Genomic DNA, 13001 nt, shown 5'->3' with positions numbered 1-13001 from the left:
TGGAATACGGATATGTTTTTCGATTATGGAGGTGACAAAAAGGTTCATCTTAAAGGGTTACGTTGATGCAAATTTTGACACTGATCCAGATGACTCTAAATTTCAATCTGGATACATATTGAAAGTGGGAGCAATTAGCTAGAGTAGCTCCGTGCAGAGCATTGTTGACATAGAAATTTGCAAAATACATACGGATCTGAATGTGGCAGACCCGTTGACTAAACTTCTCTCACAAGCAAAACATGATCACACCTTAGTACTCCTTGGGTGTTAATCACATAGCGATGTGAACTAGATTATTGACTCTAGTAAACCCTTTGGGTGTTGGTCACATGACAATGTAAACTATGGGTGTTAATCACATGGTGATGTGAGCTATTGGTATTAGTTCACATGGTGATGTGAACTAGATTATTGACTCTAGTGCAAGTGGGAGACTGAAGGAAATATGCCCTAGAGGCAATAATAAAGTTATTATTTATGTCCTTAAATCATAATACATGTTTATTATTCATGCTAGAATTGTATTAACCGGAAACATAATACATGTGTGAATACATAGACAAACAGAGTGTCACTAGTATGCCTCTACTTGACTAGCTCGTTAATTAAAGATGGTTATGCTTCCTAACCATAGACATGAGTTGTCATTTGATTAATGGGATCACATCATTAGGAGAATGATGTGATTGACTTGACCCATTTCGTTAGCTTAGCACTTGATCGTTTAGTATGTTGCTATTGCTTTCTTTCAAGACTTATACATGTTCCCATGACTATGAGATTATGCAACTCCCATTTACCGGAGGAACACTTTGTGTGCTACCAAACGTCACAACGTAACTGGGTGATTATAAAGGTGCTCTACAGGTGTCTCCGAAGGTATTTGTTGGGTTGGCGTATTTCGATATTAGGATTTGTCACTACGATTGTCGGAGAGGTATCTTTGGGCCCACTCAGTAATGAACATCACTATAAGCCTTGCAAGCATTGTAACTAATGAGTTAGTTGCGGGATGATGTATTACGGAACGAGTAAAGAGACTTTCCAGTAACAAGATTGAACTAGGTATTGAGATACCGACGATTGAATCTCGGGCAAGTAACATACTGATGACAAAGGGAACTCGAAGGTGCCGTGCGTTCGGTACTTGATCGGTCGGATCGTGAAGACGTACGACTACATCAACTGCATTGTGCTAACGCTTCCTCTTTCGGTCTATGAGGGTACGTGGACACACTCTCCCCTCTCGTTGCTATGCATCACCATGATCTTGCGTGTGCGCAGGAATTTTTTTAAAATTACTACGTTCCCTAACAATTTCCCTTTCCACAACCCCTCTCCTCCAGTCCTTCCAATTGTATTCTTTCTCTGTAGTCGTCGTTGCAACTTGCAAGGATGGATAACCAAGGACTCCTAAGGAAAATGTCATGTCCTGATGAGAAACCTACTGTTGAACGCCTACTGCGGCCTCAAGATCTTCCACTTCCGTCTAGCACGACCATCGTCGGAGAGTGACATGATGACAACGTATGTGGTACCTGCCCCGGAGCTGCTTCTCAACTCAATCAACTACTCCGCCGCCATTGACGTCTGGTCCACCAGCTGCAAGTTCATGGAGCTCATCAACCACGCCCTGCTCTTCCTAGTGAGAAACAGCGATGACCTGTGCTTTATATATAAGGCACCTGCTGTAGTCCCCCCTCTTGCCCTTCCAGGGATAGTTCCCGAAGGTCAGCCCGCCGCGCTCGACCTCATTGAGAGAGTGCTCATCTTCAGCCCGCAACATACGATCGTAGGTGAGTTATTCATCCGTGTCAATCTGCTTTAGTCTACATTGGTCTTGACGCATAATTTTGTAGTGCCAAACTACATGCAACTGTTGCTGTTCGGGTGCCATGCTTTCTACGGCCAGTATTGGGGTCACTGTGTTGCTTATAGATGCAATCAGCTACAAGTTCGACCCCTATTTTTAAGATTATTACATGTGCACATGTGTTTGCTTTTAGACAAGAATTATGTGTTCTTCCATTAGATTAAGAAAAGATCTTTGACTATCTTTGGACCTATCTGCTGTTGACTAAAGGCTTATGTACGTAATGCAGAATCACAATTTTTTAGAAGAGTGAATCTGTTTTTGGCAACAAATGGGAATTGAACATATCTGCTGCAACTACTCTAAAAGGGTAGATTTACACCTCCAAACGTGCCCACGTCAAGGAGACAGATGGTGACTATGCCATGGAAGCAGACCCAATCCTTAGGAATTGCCACAACGTCCATTTAACTCGGTATGACTAGCCTAAGGATTTCTATAGTGACACTTACTTTCGGGGTTGAGCGTTTTTCTGAATGGATTTACATGTCATGCCTTTAACAAATTGGGTCCATTCATTCCCACTATCATTATCCATGATGTTAAGTTTCCATTCATTCCCACCATCATATTGCTCTGTATGTACATTTGTAAGTGTCGTTTTCTGCTACTCGACTTCCTCTGTTTATTCATGAAGGACACAGTTAAGCATACCCTAACGATTCTGTTCTTACATACTTTTCATATGTGGCTCTGGCTAGAATTTGCCGTGATCTAAATTGTTAATGAACTTCATGCCAAGTTGTGGAGATTGAAAGGTTATATGCATCTATGATTCAGTACAACATTTGTACTGAAAATAAAAGGTTGTCAATCACTTCACTTATAGAGACTTCATAATTATTTTGGCACTAACATTAGTTTCTTGATTGTTCCTTTCTTCTTAATGGCTATATTGAATTTAGGTGTAGAATATGCCGCAGAGTAGTAAATCCTTCATCTCAGATTGTGTACTACATCAACACATAATGATTTTGTGTAATCTCTAAGATGGGGTCCCAAAAATCAATAAAGTTAAAGAGAAAATATTTTCTCGCATGTATTCTATCCCTATCCCGACACACATGCTGGTGGATGGCACAAGCTCAACAACTGCTTGCGAGCATGTCACTATAATAATTTGAGGAACAAATAGAAACCCATCTATATTGGCTCAAAACATATATATACTATTAATAAAGTTCCTTCTTTGCTACCTTTGAGATTTAATACCAGCCAATCTGGGAGTTTATGATGAGGACAATCATTTAATAAAGTTCGGTACCTTTGATATGCATTTACCAGGCTTTCTCCCGGTCTCTTTCGGAAATTTAAGATCCTTCGCCTTGCTTCATAAGATTTCATCTCAGGATAAAACTGTGATAAGAAAGTGTTTACGAGTTTATCCCATGTATCAAAGGTACCTATAGGGTGAGACACTAACCATTCTTTGGCCACGTTAGCCACAGTGTGAAAAAACAATTTCAGCTTCATATCGTCAGGGCTAAAAGCGTTTAATTTGAATGTCCCACACACATCTTCAAAAAATTGTAAAAGTTGATACGGATCCTCACCTTTAAAGTGCTTACTATGCAATAGTTTGAGAACACTTGGATTCACCTCATAGGAAACACCGGTGGGGTTAAGGTTCGATGGTGTTAACATCTCTCGCGTAGGTGGTCCAGTAAGGCGCATGGTTGACAACTGATAGTTGTGTCCAAACGCAGCCATGATTGCTCCAGATCTGCAAACAACTTAGTACACAAAATTCAAACTAAACACAAGACTAAGATCGAAAGCGCTCAGCTCCCCGGCAACGATGCCAGAAAAAGCTTGATGTCCTGCAATTGCACAACGTTTAGTTGTAGCCTTTTCGAAGTAAGAGTATTGATCCCACAGGGAGCACGGGAATCAATCTTTTGCCTCTTGGATGGTTTAAATGTTATGCCTGAAAGTTGTGAGTAACCCAAAGCAGTAGTAATGTAATGAAAACGGTGTAGCGGGATGATTTTGGAGCCTTCCCGGTGAGGGTGGTGGAGGCGGCATCCTCCTCCTTGTCGATTCCTCCCTCCGATCGCTCTGAAGTCTAGGGTTCCTGCTTCTGCACGAGTTTCTTGTGTCTTTGGGCGTTTGATCCACGATCCGTCTTCACGGGGTGAATATAGTTGACCTGGTGGTGGCGATGGCACACCATACGACCGCCCATACGAGCGGGTGTGGTCGTATGAAACACCGTCTTCTGCTCTATAGGCGCAGCGATGATTCCTTCTTTGGCCTTCTTACTTGATTCTTTTATGGTAGGTGATTATCACTTTAAATACATGATTCCACTACCATTTATAGGGGTTTCATCCATAAAGCATCATTTGATCCAAAAAAACTTTACTGGAGAAAAATGACAAAAAGAAGTGCGCGAACATGGTGAAATTCCACAAAGTCTACTGAGTAGGCACAAAAATACTAGCAGAATAATCACATAATTTGGACTCATCAACCTCTCCCATCCTCTGCTCCTCTTTATTGCGTGAAGCGGCCCCAAGGAAGCAGCGGCAAAAGGTCTGCCCGTGCAGGACTAGCGGCGCAGACGACACGACGGAGGATGCATTGGATTGTCTCGATCGGCGCAGCGGCGACTGGGTTGTGTGCGCAGGCGACATTGAGGAGGAAGAGTCGCGGCTCAGCACCTCACACTACGACGGCGCATCTTCTACTGTTGCACCGACAGAGTCCTAGATCTGTCCCGTCAACCTCCCTCCGTCCAAGCTCCCAAGATCATCGTACAGTAATATCGTCCTGATCTTGCTATTTATGCATCTGCATCTCTCATTTGTGTTCCTTCTATTTGCAGGGATTGTGGGAAGCAAGTGTACATCTAGGGATTTCTTCGATTTGACATGTATTTTGTTAGCTTAGTCTACTCTGTTGATGTTGGTACACCAGGCTTCTTCTAATTTAAGAGACATGGTTGTTGCAAATGGCATACTCCACATGGAGGAAGAAACCCCTGAAAGCGGGATGGGTATGCATTTTCTTTTTTATCTCCATATGAGTATCTTCCCATCAGTGGTAATCCGGTGAGATAATGCACACCTTCTAACTGTGCTCTTGGTATTGCAAGTACATGACAGTTTTTGGACTTGCTGATCATCTTTTGATTCTTGATAAAATGAATTTGCAGGTAGTACTTCCAAGGCATACAATTTATCTGACATAAATGAGAGAAGTTCATAGTGTAACACACTGTAATTTGTGGTTGCCATCACTGTCGAAACAGAATTTCATTACTTCGATACATAAAAGAGAAAAGCCCAAAACTGTAATCCATTGTAAAACTATCTTTTCAAATTTAATTTGTGGTTCACATCCACTGCAAAAATAAATTTTCAGAACATAAACTACTACGACATAAAACAGAAAATCCACAGCTGGAGTGATCGATCTAGTATTTGATCATCTGTCGGCTCTGCTTGGAACATCAGTAGTCACTCACTCGGCTGCTGCTGCTACTCGAAGACGCGTGAGTCAAAAAGGCTATGCGGTAGGGCGCGGTCATGGCTACGTACGTACTAGTACGGGAGTAGCCAGGTGAGATTTATTTTCCGCCTCAGCAACATGCATGTGACAAGCGACTACACGTTGATCCATTGTCGCATTCACATGGCCAGTCTCCTCCTGCCATGTATACCCGTCAAACGCATGCATGGCCGGTCAATCGCTCCGTTCCTAAATATAAGTCTTTGTAAACATTTCACTATAAATTATATACAGTTATATGTAGATGCATTTTAGAGGGTAGATTCGTTTATTTTTCTTTGTATGTAGTTCACAATGAAATCTATGTAAAGACTTAAATTTAGAAAAAAAGCGAGTACAAGCCAAGGAAAATCAGCGGCGCCGATGGCCGGGTCGACCCCGCACGTGAATTAAACGTCGCGTATGCAAACGCAATGCAGGGACATGAAAGAAAACGGGAAAGCCAAACATTCACCCTTTTATCTGTCGGTCGGAGGAACAAGAGGCGCATACGAATACGTGCGGCAGTAGGCGCATATGAATGAGTCACGTAAACTGCGGAAACGGCACGGCACCACAGAAAAAAAATAAGTTGTCTACGAACGAAGTAGTACAAGAGAGAACTCCGGCCCTAGCAGGCACCAGACCTACCGCAACAAATCGCTTCCGTTGTTGGTTCGATGCTACGACGGAGAGAATGAAAGCTTCATGAAAATCTCGTTTAATGTTTCATTTAAAAAAAATACACAGCATTTTAAGCGGGTGATGTTATTTATTTATTTATTTATTTATTGAACATCAGTACAGACGCAAGCGCTCATACATACGCGCATACGCTCACACCCTACCCCTATGAGCACCTCCGAGAGACTGAGCCGAGATGTCATCTTGAAATTTACGAAGTCATTGTAGGCACCTCGTCGTCTACGGCAACATGTCCTCCCACTGTAAACGCATCACCGGAAATCCTGAAATCATTCTAGGACTAATGCAAGCATCAGGACTTGAACCCTGATGTGCTAAGAATACCACTGTCCCTCTAACCATCCTGTTTTATTGCTACGTGGAATTCCAAGTAAAAACATGATACCATTTACAAGCTATGAACATAACAAATTCAACAATAATGAGTAGTGATATTTACTGTTCAGACACTACTGAATGTTGGTTTTGTTTTTTCATACCATGTAAATTGTAATGTGTTTGAACTAGGGAATTTGACATGCTAGTAGAACATTACACTCTTAACATCTTGTATATTTTTGAGATTTTTACGGAACTTTAAAATATTGTTTCCCCATGGTTTTCATCGAAATATATTTTTTTGATGGGAGGTTTTCATCGAAATATAGTTTTCATGTGATATTCTCTCGCTACGACACACTACAACGGCCAAGAATACAACAACTAGGAAAAAAAAGAAGACATGTATCAGGCGCATGACCCTACATGTGTCGTATGCCCCCGGCCCAGGCCTTCCGTCCTTTTGGAGTCAACATACCACGGTAAAAATGAGATTTCTATAAGACTATGTTCAACGAGATATCAATATGTGGCTTTCCACCCAAATAACCTTCATAAAAGAAATATACCCTAGAGTCAATAATACAATTGTTATATTATATTTCCTTATTCATGATAAATGTTTATTATTCATGCTAGAATTGTATTGATTGGAAACTAAAATAAATATGTGAATACATAAACAAATACTGTGTCCCTCGTAAGCCTCTACTAGACTCGCTCGCTGATCAAAGATGGTTAAGGTTTTCTAACCATAGACATGTGTTGTCATTTGATAACGGGGTCACATCATTAGAGAATGATGTGATGGACAAGACACATCTGTTAGCTTAGCATATGATCGTTCAGTTTATTGCTATTGCTTTCTTAATGTCAAATACATATTCCTTCGCCTATGAGATTATGCAACTCCCGGATACCGGAGGAATACCTTGTGTGCTATCAAAGTCACAACATAACTGGATGATCATTGATCTACAGGTATCTCCGAAGGTGTTTTTTGAGTTGGCATAGATCGAGATTAGGATTTGTCACTCTGGGTATCGGAGAGGTATCTCTGGGCCCTCTCGGTAATACACATCATAAGAAGCCTTGCAAACAAAGTGACTAAGGAGTTAGTTATAAGGTAATGTATTACAGAACGAGTAAAGAGACTTGCCGGTAACGAGATTGAACTAGGTATGAAGATACCGACGATCGAATCTCGGGCAAGTAACATACCGACAGACAAAGGGAATTACATATGTTGTCATAAGGTTCAACCGATAAAGATCTTCGTAGAATATGTAGGAACCAATATGTGCATCTAGGTTCTGCTATTGGTTATTGACCGGAGAGGTGTCTCGGTCATGACTACATAGTTATCGAACTCGTAGGGTCCGCACGCTTATTGTTCGTTGACGATATAGTTGTTGGGGAACGTAGTAATAATTCAAAAAAATTCTTACGTGTCACCAATATCAATCTAGGAGATGCTAGCAACGAGAGAGAGGGAGTGCATCTTCATACCCTTGAAGATCGCTAAGCGGAAGCATTACAAGAACACGGTTGATGGAGTCGTACTCGCGGCGATTCAAATCGCGGAAGATCCGATCCAAGCGCCGAGCGGACGGGCCTCCGCATTCAATACACGTACAGCCCGGAGACGTCTCCTCCTTCTTGATCTAGCAAGGGGAGAGGAGAAGTTGATGGAGAACTCCGGCAGCACGAGGGCGTGCTGGTGGAGCTCGTGATTCTCCGACAGAGCTTCGCTACGCTCAACGGAGGAGGAGGAGTTGGAGGGGGAGGGTTGCGCCAGGGGCAAGGGGTGCAGCTCCCATGCGCCTCCCCACTATATATAGGGGTGGAGGGGGCTGGTTTCTTGCCCTCCAAGTCCATTGGGGCGTTGGCAAAGGTGGGAGGAAAGAAATCCCATCCTTTCCCTTCCCCACCGGTTGTTATCCCCCCTTTTTAGGGATCTTGATCTTATCCCTTCGGGATATGATCTTATTTCTTCTAAGGGGGGATCTTGGTGTGCCTTGACCAGGGGTGTGGGGCCTTTCCCCCACTACCCACATTCATGTGGGTCCCCCCATGCAGGTGGGCCCCACTCCAGAACCTTCTAGAACCTTTCCGGTACAATACCTAAAAATTCTAAACATTTTCCGGTGGCCAAAATAGGACTTCCCTTATATGAATCTTTACCTCCAGACCATTCCAGAGCTCCTCGTGACGTCCGGGATCTCATCCGAGACTCCGAACAACTTTCGGCAACCACATACAATTCCAATTACAACTCTAGTGTCACTGAACCTTAAGTGTGTAGACACTACGGGTTCGGGAACCATATAGACATGACCGAGATGCCTCGCCGGCCAATAACCAATAACGGCATCTGGATACCCATATTGGCTCCAACATGTTCAACGATGATCTCATCAGATGAACCATGATGTCGGGGATTCAATCAATCCCATATACAATTCCCTTTGTCCATCGGTATGTTACTTGCCCGAGATTCGATCGTCGATATCCCTATACCTTGTTCAATATCGTTACCGGCGAGTCTCTTTACTCATTCCGTAACGCATGATCCCATGGCTAACTAATTAGTCACATTGAGCTCATTATGATGATGCATTACCGAGTGGGCCTAGAGACACCTCTCCGTCATACGGAGTGACAAATTCCAATCTCGATTCGTGCCAACCCAACAGACACTTTCAGAGATACCTGTAGTGCACCTCTATAGCCACCCAGTTACGTTGTGACATATGATACAGCCAAAGCATTCCTATGGTATCCGGGAGTTGCACAATCTCATGGTCTAAGGAAATGATACTTGACATTAGAAAAGCTCTAGCAAACGAACTACGTGATCTTGTGCTATGCTTAGGATTGAGTCTTGTCCATCACATCATTCTCCTAATGATGTGATCCTGTTATCAACGACATCCAATGTCCATGGTCAGGAACCACAACCATCTATTGATCAATGAGCTAGTCAACTAGAGGCTCACTAGGGACATGTTGTAGTCTATGCATTCACACATGTATTACGATTTCCAGTTAATACAATTATAGCATGAAAAATAGAGAGTTATCATGAACAAGGAAATATAATAATAACTATTTTTTTATTGCCTCTACGACATATTTCTACATAGTAATAATTCAAAAAAATTCCTACATGTCACCAAGATCAATCTAGGAGATGCTAGCAATGAGAGAGAGGGAGTGCATCTTCATACCCTTGAAGATCGCTAAGTGGAAGCGTTACAAGAACGCGGTTGATGGAGTCGTACTCGCGGCAATTCAAATCGCGGAAGATCCGATCCAAGCGCCGAACAGACGGCACCTCCACGTTCAACACACGTACATCCAGGGGACATATCCTCCTTATTGATCTAGCAAGGGGAGAGGAGAAGTTGAGGGATAACTCTACGGTAAGGTGGTGGAGCTCGTGATTCTCCGGTAGAGCTTCGCTACGCTCAACGAAGGAGGAGGAGGAGTTGGAGGGGGAGGGCTGCGCCAGGGGCAAGGGGTGCAGCTCCCATGCGCCTCCCCACTATATATAAGGGTGGAGGGGGCTGGTTTCTTGCCCTCCAAGTCCATTGGGGCATTGGCAAAGGTGGGAGGAAAGAAGTCCCATCATTTCCCTTCCCCACCGACAGTTATCCCCCCTTTTTAGGGATCTTGATCTTATCCCTTCGGGATATGATCTTATTCCTTCTAAGGGGGGATCTTGGTGTGCCTTGAACATGGGTGTGGGGCCTTGCCACCACTACCCACGTTCATGTGGGTCCCCCCATGCAGGTGGGCCCCACTCCAAAACCTTCTAGAACCTTCCCGGTACAATGCCGAAAAATCCCGAACATTTTCCGGTGGCCAAAATAGGACTTCCCATATATAAATCTTTTCTACCGGACCATTCCGGAACTCCTCGTGACGTCTGGGATCTCATCCGAGACTCTGAACAACTTTCGGTAACCACATACAATTCCCATTACAACTCTAGCGTCACCAAACCTTAAGTGTGTAGACCCTACGAGTTCAGGAACCATGCAGGCATGACCGAGATGCCTCTCCGGCCAATGACCAATAACGGGATCTGGATACCCATATTGGCTCCCACATGTTCCACGATGATCTTATCGGATGAACCACGATGCCAGGGATTCAATCAATCCCATATACAATTCCCTTTGTCCATTGGTATGTTACTTGCCCGAGATTCGATCGTCGGTATCCCTATACCTTGTTTAATCTTGTTACCGACAAGTCTCTTTACTCGTTCTGTAACGCATAATCTTGTTGCTAACTTATTAGTCACATTGAGCTCATTACGATGATGCATTACAGAGTGGGCCCAGAGATACCTCTCCGTCAAACGGAGTGACAAATCCCAGTCTCGATTCGTGCCAACCCAACAAACACTTTTGGAGATACCTGTAGTGCACCATTATAGCCACCCAGTTACGCTGAGACATTTGATACACCCAAAGCATTCTTATGGTATCCAGGAGTTGCACAATCTCATGGTCTAAGGAAATGATACTTGACATTAGAAAAGCTCTAGCAAACGAACTACACGATCTTGTGCTATGCTTAGGATTGGGTCTTGTCCATCACATCATTCTCCTAATGATGTGATCCCGTTACCAACGACATCCAACGTCCATGGTCAGGAAACCACAACCATCTATTGATCAACGAGCTAGTCAACTAGAGGCTCACTAGGGACATGTTGTAGTCTATGCATTCACCCATGTATTACGGTTTCCGGTTAGTGCAATTATAGCATGAACAATAGACAATTATCATGAACAAGGAAATATAATAATAATATTTTATTATTGCCTCTAGGGCATATTTCCAATAGTCTCCCACTTCCACTAGAGTCAATAATCTAGTTACATTGTGATGAATCGAACAGCCATAGAGTTCTGGTGTTGATCATGTTTTGCTCGTGGAAGAGGTTTAGTCAATGGATCTGCAACATTCGGATCAGTGTGCACCTTACAAATATCTATGTCTCCAACTTGAATATATTCACGAATGGAGTTGAAGCGACGCTTGATGTGCCAGGTCTTCTTGTGAAACCTGGGCTCCCTCGCAAGGGAAATAGCTCTAGTGTTGTCACAGAAGAGAGTCATCGGGACCGACGCATTGGGAATCAGTCCTAGGTCGGTGATAAACTCCTTCATCCAGACTGCTTCTTGTGCTGCTTGCGAAACAGCTATGTACTGCGCTTCACATGTAGATCCTACCACGATGCATTGCTTGCAACTGCACCAGCTGACTGCCCCACCATTCAAAATGTACACGTATACGGTTTGTGACTTAGAGTCATCCGGATCTATGTCAAAGCTAGCATCGACATAACCCTTTACGAAGAGCTCTTCGACGCCTCCATAAACGAGAAACATATCCTTAGTCCTTCTCAGGTACTTCGGGATATTCTTGACCGCTTTCTAGGGTTCCATTCCTGGATCACTTTGGTACCTCCCTACCAAACTTATGGCAAGTTTCACATCAGGTTTGGTACATAGCATGGCATGCATAATAGAGCCTATGGCAGAGGCATAGGGGATGACACTCATCTTTTCTCTATCTTTTGCCGAGGTCGGGCACTGAGCTATGGTCAATTTCACACCTTGCAATACAGGAAAGAACCCCTTCTTGGACTGATCCATATTGAACTTCTTCCATGTCTTGTCAAGGTATGTGCTTTGTGAAATACCAATGAGGCATCTCGATCTATCTCTGATGATCTTGATGCCTAATATGTAAGCAGCTTCTCCAAGGTACTTCATTGAAAAACACTTATTCAAGTAGGCCTTTATGCTTTCTAAAAGTTCTATATCATTTCCCATCAACAGTATGTCATCCACATATAATATGAGAAATGCTACAAAGCTCCCACTCACTATCTTGTAAATACAAGCTTCTCCATAAGTCTGTATGAAACCAAACGCTTTGATCATTTCATCAAAGGGAATATTCTAACTCCGAGATACTTGCACCAACCCATAGATGGAGCGCTGGAGCTTGCATACGTTGTCCACGATGATCGAGAACCATGCAGACATGACCGAGATGCCTCTCTGGCCAATAACCAATAGTGGGATCTAGATACACATGTTGGCTCCCACATGTTCCACGATGATCTCATCGAATGAACCACGATTTCGGGGATTCAATCAATCCCATATACAATTCCCTTTGTCCATCGGTGTGTTACTTGCCCGAGATTCGATCATCGGTATCCCTATACCTTGTTCAATCTCGTTACCGGCAAGTCTCTTTACTCGTCCCGTAACGCATGATCCCGTGCCTAACCCATGAGTCACATTGTGCTCATTATGTCGATGCATTACCAAGTTGGCCCAGAGATACCTCTCCTTCATACGGAGTGACAAATCCTAGTCTCGATTCGTGCCAACCCAACAGACACTTTCGGAGATACTTGTAGTGCACCTTTATAGCCACCCAGTTACGTTGTGATGTTTGATACACCCAAAGCATTCCTGCGGTATCCGGGAGTTGCACAATCTCATGGTCTAAGGAAATGATACTTGACATTAGAAAAGCTCTAGCAAACGAACTACACGATCTTGTGCTATGCTTA

Source organism: Triticum aestivum, chromosome 5B (assembly GCF_018294505.1).
Source record: "Triticum aestivum cultivar Chinese Spring chromosome 5B, IWGSC CS RefSeq v2.1, whole genome shotgun sequence".
Lineage (NCBI taxonomy): Eukaryota > Viridiplantae > Streptophyta > Magnoliopsida > Poales > Poaceae > Triticum > Triticum aestivum.
This window is presented reverse-complemented; position numbering follows the sequence as displayed.